Source organism: Pseudophryne corroboree, chromosome 9 (genome assembly GCF_028390025.1).
Source record: "Pseudophryne corroboree isolate aPseCor3 chromosome 9, aPseCor3.hap2, whole genome shotgun sequence".
Taxonomy (NCBI): Eukaryota; Metazoa; Chordata; class Amphibia; order Anura; family Myobatrachidae; genus Pseudophryne; species Pseudophryne corroboree.
In genome coordinates this window covers 165434161-165441684 of record NC_086452.1, presented here as the reverse complement: position 1 = coordinate 165441684, position 7524 = coordinate 165434161, and positions in this window count along the sequence as shown.

The window sequence follows — 7524 nt, the reverse complement described above, 5'->3', positions numbered from 1 at the left end:
TCAAGCTGTAATCCAGTACGCAATCATATTCTTGCGTGTGACATACGTTGTGAGATATACTACACCATAGGCGCTTGTTCTTCCTGTTGTATTTCTAGATTTTCTTTGAGCCGTTTTACCAAGTGCCACTTTTTGAGGAACCGAGCAGCTGCCCGTAATACGTGGATATCAGGCTATTGAGCATCTGTGGTGACCTATATAAACTTATCCCGTGTACTCTGAGTACAGAAACAGGATCAAGAACTGTATGTGCAGACATTGTGTCACAACTGAGGGCCTGAGCTGACGGGAGGCAGCCTCAGTTGTAGGGGCTGAGATGTACCGGAACCAGGGAGGTTGTATCAGACCCCTGGACATGTAAGTAACATGAATAACAACTGCCCGAAGGCGTGACCACGACAACTTGGATAAAAGTCAATGATGTTTATTATGACAACTCCGCAACACAGCAGCAGTAAAAGAAAACGTAAAAGTCAGCAAAGAATAAATACAGTTCCTGGGTACTACAGGATGGCAGGAGCCACAGGGCACTGGTAGTGTGAGATAGTTCTTATGATCTTCTAGATGGAAAGTCCTTACCAGCCCCGACTGTAGCAATGGAGATAACCCAGGATTGTGCCAGCTGGTGTTCCAGGAAAAGCTGGGTTGCTGAAGATAAAACAGCTGCTGTGGATACTGGCTGGAACCAGACTGTTGTTAGCACGGAGTGGATACTGGCTGGAACCAGTTAAATAATAAATGAACTTGGGAGCGATGAAATATGAACTGAAATGTAGAACTTGAGAGCGGAGAAATAATAATACCGGTGGAGAGTGGTAAAGTGTAGAAAGGACACCGGCCCTTTAAGGGAAGCTGTACTCTGCTGGAAGCTGAGCTGGAAGCAGGTAATGTTGTAGCTGGAAACAGATGAATCCACAATGGATTGGAGAGTCAGGCTACACCGCAGGTGGAATGCTGGTGCGGGTCTCTATGGTGGAAGTCTTGAGACAGGAGCTGGAACCTGGAAGACAATCACAGGAGAGAGACAAACAGGAACTAGGTTTGACAACCAAAGCACTGACGCCTTCCTTGCTCAGGCACAGTGTATTTATACCTGCAGCAAGGAAGGGATTGGCTAGGCAATTATGCAGATTAACAATACAGACAATGGATTGGTGGAAATGATCAGCTGACAACATCCAAGATGGCTGCGCCCATGCAGACACTTGGAGGGAAGTTTAGTTTGTAATCCATGTGGTAATGAAGACAGTAATGGCGGCGCCAGCCACCGGAGACAGGAGACGCCAGGCTGACAAGTGCACATCCAACCACGCGGACACAGCGGAGGCCGCGGCTGACGTAATCGCCACTCTGACACTCTGCATGCAGAAGCTCAGGGACGGCGGCGGAGGCCGCGGGAGACGCCATGCCAGATGTATTATGGCGTTACTGTGACAGCGTCTCAGAGAGACAGGAGAGGATGCAGGGATGTGAACATTAGGATAACAGATGGGATCCGGTCCTGGAGCGCTGAGCCAGCCTTAGGAGGCATCTGATGGGTAAGAAGTGGCGTCCAGATACCCGGATCGTGACAGCACCCCCCCCTTTAGGAGTGGCCCCAGGACACTTCTTTGGCTTTTGAGGAAACTTGGAATGGAATCTCCGGACCAAGGCAGGAGCATGGACATCAGAAGCATTGGTCCATGAACGTTCCTCAGGGCCATAACCCTTCCAGTCAATAAGATACTGTAGTTGACCGTAACGGTGACGTGAGTCCAGGATCTTGGCCACTTCATACTCAACGCCTCGTTGAGTTTGGACTTTCGGAGTTGGAGGAAGTGAGGAATGAAACCGATTCAAGATCAGCGGTTTCAACAGGGAAACATGGAATGTCCTGGGTATTTTTAAGAAGGGAGGCAACTGGAGTCTGTAAGCAACAGGATTGATGACTTGTTCAATCTTGAAAGGACCGATATAGCGAGGTGCAAACTTCATACTGGGAACTCTTAACCTCAAATTCTTCGTGGATAACCATACCCGATCACCCACCTTGAGAGCAGGAACTGCTCGACGCTTCTTATCCGCAAACTTCTTGTACCTGAACGATGCCTTGAGCAGAGCTGATCGTACGCTCTTCCAGATATTGGCAAACTGATGCAAGGTGATATCCACTGCGGGAACAGAAGTTGCTGGAAGCGGTTGGAACTCAGGGACTTTAGGGTGGAATCCAAAGTTAGTGAAGAATGGTGTTGAAGCAGATGAAGAATGATACTGGTTGTTATGACAGAACTCGGCCCAGGGAAGTAATTGAACCCAGTCATCTTGAGAGGAGGACACATAGATGCGGAGGAAGGCCTCCAAGTCCTGATTCACCCTCTCGGTTTGACCATTGGTCTGAGGATGGTAAGCCGTGGAAAACTTTAGCTTGACTTGGAGGACTTGACATAAACTTCGCCAGAATTTGGCTGTGAATTGAACTCCTCGATCTGAGATAATTTCTTCAGGAAAACCGTGGAGTCGGAAGATCTCTTGTATGAATACTTGAGCCAACTTGGAAGCTGACGGAAGACCGGTGAGAGGAATGAAGTGTGCCATCTTGGTGAACCGGTCAACTACCACCCAGATGGTATTGAACTTGTTGCACATGGGTAAGTCTGTAATGAAATCCATCGACAAGTGGGTCCATGGTCGACGGGGAACGGATAGTGGAACCAGTTGCCCCGCAGGCGACTGGCGGGATACTTTATGTTGGGCACACTTTGGGCAAGATGCAATAAACTCCAAGACGTCCTTTTTCAGAGTTGGCCACCAATAGGACCTAGAGATAAACTCCAGGGTTTTTTGGATACCTGTATGTCCGGCAAAACGGGAAGCATGGGCCCAATGCATGAGCTTCTTCCTTAGCATCGGCTTCACAAAACTTTTCCCTGATGGGGGCGTAGAGTCCATCCCTACCATGGAGAATGCCAACGGATTTATAATAGGATGCTTGTCTGAAGACTCTGACTCATTTTCTTGCTCCCATGAGCGGGAAAGGGCATCGGCCTTGCGATTCTGAGAGCCCGGACAGAACTGGAGTTTAAAGTCGAACCTGGAAAAGAAAAGTGCCCATCTGGCCTGACGAGGGTTGAGACATTGTGCGCCCTTCAGGTATAAAAGGTTCTTGTGGTCTGTAAGTATGGTGATTGAATGAGAAGCTCCCTCCAACAGATACCTCCACTCTTCTAGAGCGAGCTTGATGGCTAGCAACTCCTGGTCGCCAATGGCATAGTTGCGCTCAGCTGGGGAGAACTTCCGGGAGAAGAAACTGCAAGGGTGTAAATGGCCATCTTTAGCCCTCTGAGATAACACCGCTCCTACTCCAACGGAGGAGGCATCCACCTCTAAGATGAAAGGAGAGTCGATGTCAGGCTGTTTCAGAACAGGCGCAGAGATGAACCTTTGTTTTAAAAGATGAAATGCTTGCATGGCTTCTTCAGACCACTTGGACGGGTTAGCACCCTTCTTAGTGAAAGCAGTAATAGGCGCCACAATGGTGAAAAAGTCTCGTATAAACTTTCGGTAATAGTTGGCGAACCCTAAGAACCTCTGGACCCCTTTGAGGGTTAAGGGTACCGGCCAATTTTGGATTGCTTGTAGTTTCTCAGGATCCATCTCTAGTCCGGAACCGGACACAATGTACCCTAGAAACGGAATGGACTTGACTTCAAAGATGCATTTTTCTAATTTGCAATAGAGATGATTGACACGGAGACGGGACAGAACCTCTTTAACCCAAAAACGATGTTCCTCTAAATCGTTGGCAAAAATGAGGATATCGTCTAGATAGACCACGACATGACGGTATAGACTGTCTCTGAAGATCTCATTGACAAAATGCTGGAAGACAGCTGGAGCATTGCTCAATCCGAAGGGCATGACGAGGTACTCATAATGTCCGTCACGGGTGTTAAAGGCGGTCTTCCACTCGTCACCCTCACGGATCCGGATGAGATTGTATGCACCTCGCAAGTCCAGCTTTGTAAAGATGGTAGCTCCGCTAACTCTGTCAAAGAGCTCAGTAATCAGGGGTAAAGGATAACGGTTCTTGATGGTAATGTCGTTCAAACCTCTGTAGTCGATGCACGGCCGCAGACCACCATCTTTATTTTTTACAAAAAAGAAGCCTGCGCCGGCTGGAGAAGAAGAAGGTCGAATGAACCCCTTTGCTAGGTTCTCTTTAATATATTCCTCCATAGAATGCGTCTCAGGCAGAGACAACGGATAAGTTCGGCCTCGAGGTGGAACCTTCCCTGGAACGAGATCAATCGGACAGTCCCATTCTCTATGAGGAGGAAGGTTATCAGCAGAAGCTTTACTGAACACATCCGTGAAATCTTGATATGGAGGAGGTGGAACATCAGACGACCTGGGGGAGGAAGAACAGACAGGCAATACTTTAAACAAACATGTCTCAGCACAGGAGGAACCCCATGCCAGGATTTGCGTAGTCGTCCAATCAATTGTAGGATTGTGAAGACGGAGCCATGGAAGGCCCAGGACCACAGGATGTGTGGCTCTTGGAATCACTAAAAAAGAAATAAGTTCGGAATGAAGAACTCCCACTCTCAGACGAACTGGTAGAGTCCTTAAAGAAATAACTGCGTCAAAAATTTTGCTGCCATCCACGGCAGTTAAAGAAATGGACGAAGGAAGTCTCTCGGTGGGTAGGGACCACCGTTTAACATAGGCTTCGGTAATAAAGTTCCCAGCTGCTCCGGAATCAAGGAGGGCAATGACGTTCCGATAACGTTGAGCAACTTGAAGCGAGACTGGGAGATTACAATCTTGAGGAGATGGAGAGGAGATCATTACTCCTAGCCGGCCCTCTCCTTGGCGAGCTAGGATTTGGAGTTTCCCGGACGTTTGGGACAGGCATTAATGGTGTGAGACGGAGCTGCACAATAGAGACAGAGAAACTCGGAGAGACGTCTTCGGCGCTCAGCAGGAGTTAAACGGGAACGGCCAAGTTGCATGGGCTCATCTTTAGATGGTGACAGTTGACGAGGAGGAGGAGCAGAAGATTTTGGAGCAGATGATCTTCCACGCTCAGTTGCTCTCTCTCTGAAACGTAAATCAACTTTCGTGCAGAGTGAGATTAGCTCATCTAACTTAGAAGGTAAGTCTCTGGTAGCTAACTCATCTTTAATACGCTCAGATAAGCCATGCCAGAATGCAGCATACAGGGCCTCATCGTTCCATGCCAGTTCGGATGCCAGGATCTGGAACTGTATCAGATATTGTCCTACAGTACGTGACCCCTGGCGTAAACGGAGAATCTCGGATGAAGCTGAGGTTACCCGGCCTGGCTCGTCGAAGATGCGCCTGAATGTTGACACGAAGGCAGTGTAGGAAGATAGCAGGGTGTCGGACCTCTCCCATAACGGTGATGCCCAATCAAGGGCTGAGCCACTGAGAAGAGAAATAATGTAGGCAATTTTTGTACGGTCACTGGGAAAATTGCCAGGTTGTAGCTCAAACTGAATCTCACACTGGTTGAGAAATCCCCTGCAGAATCTTGGAGATCCGTCAAATTTTGCTGGCGTTGGAAGATGAAGACGTGGAGCAGAAATGGGTAAGGTGGGTGGGGTTATAGCTGGAGTCACTGTGGTTGACGCACCAGACGCGCCTGATCCACGGAGAGTTGTCTGAATCCTATCCAGCCGAGTAGAGAGATCCTGGAGACAGCGGATGATGTGGCCCTGTGCAGCCTCCTGATGTTCTAGTCGGGCTGCCAGTTCTTGCATCGGCCTGGCCGCTTGATCCTGGTCTCCGGCTGGATTCATTAGGTCAGTGCTTACTGTCACAACTGAGGGCCTGAGCTGACGGGAGGCAGCCTCAGTTGTAGGGGCTGAGATGTACCGGAACCTGGGAGGTTGTATCAGACCCCTGGACATGTAAGTAACATGAATAACAACTGCCCGAAGGCGTGACCACGACAACTTGGATAAAAGTCAATGATGTTTATTATGACAACTCCGCAACACAGCACCAGTAAAAGAAACCGTAAAAGTCAGCAAAGAATAAATACAGTTCCTGGGTACTACAGGATGGCAGGAGCCACAGGGCACTGGTAGTGTGAGATAGTTCTTATGATCTTCTAGATGGAAAGTCCTTACCAGGCCCGACTGTAGCAATGGAGATAACCCAGGATTGTGCCAGCTGGTGTTCCAGGAAAAGCTGGGTTGCTGAAGATAAAACAGCTGCTGTGGATACTGGCTGGAACCAGACTGTTGTTAGCACGGAGTGGATACTGGCTGGAACCAGTTAAATAATAAATGAACTTGGGAGCGATGAAATATGAACTGAAATGTAGAACTTGAGAGCGGAGAAATAATAATACCGGTGGAGAGTGGTAAAGTGTAGAAAGGACACCGGCCCTTTAAGGGAAGCTGTACTCTGCTGGAAGCTGAGCTGGAAGCAGGTAATGTTGTAGCTGGAAACAGATGAATCCACAATGGATTGGAGAGTCAGGCTACACCGCAGGTGGAATGCTGGTGCGGGTCTCTATGGTGGAAGTCTTGAGACAGGAGCTGGAACCTGGAAGACAATCACAGGAGAGAGACAAACAGGAACTAGGTTTGACAACCAAAGCACTGACGCCTTCCTTGCTCAGGCACAGTGTATTTATACCTGCAGCAAGGAAGGGATTGGCTAGGCAATTATGCAGATTAACAATACAGACAATGGATTGGTGGAAATGATCAGCTGACAACATCCAAGATGGCTGTCCCATGCAGACACTTGGAGGGAAGTTTGGTTTGTAATCCATGTGGTAATGAAGACAGTAATGGCGGCGCCAGCCACCGGAGACAGGAGACGCCAGGCTGACAAGTGCACATCCAACCACGCGGACACAGCGGAGGCCGCGGCTGACGTAATCGCCACTCTGACACTCTGCATGCAGAAGCTCAGGGACGGCGGCGGAGGCCGCGGGAGACGCCATGCCAGATGTATTATGGCGTTACTGTGACAGCGTCTCAGAGAGACAGGCGAGGATGCAGGGATGTGAACATTAGGATAACAGATGGGATCCAGTCCTGGAGCGCTGAGCCAGCCTTAGGAGGCATCTGATGGGTAAGAAGTGGCGTCCAGATACCCGGATCGTGACACATTGAACTTAATATATAAGTCCCCTGACGTGGACTAGCGCACTGATCCCTCTTTCTTCTTTTATATATATATATATATATATATTTATGAAATAACTGTAGTGCTTGTACTCAACTAAATTTGTCCATCATGCATTTATTCTCTCTTCTGCAGACATTTGCCATATTAGTTCTATGGGGGTCATTCCGAGTTGATCGCTCGCTAGCAGTTTTTAGCAGCCATGCAAACGCTATGCCATCACCCACTGGGAGTGTATTTTAGCTTAGCAGAAGTGCGAACGAAAGGATCGCAGAGCAGATACAAAGTTTTTTTGTGCAGTTTCAGAGTAGCTCAAAACCTACTCAGCGCTTGCGATCACTTCAGACTGTTCAGTTCCTACGTCACAAACACACC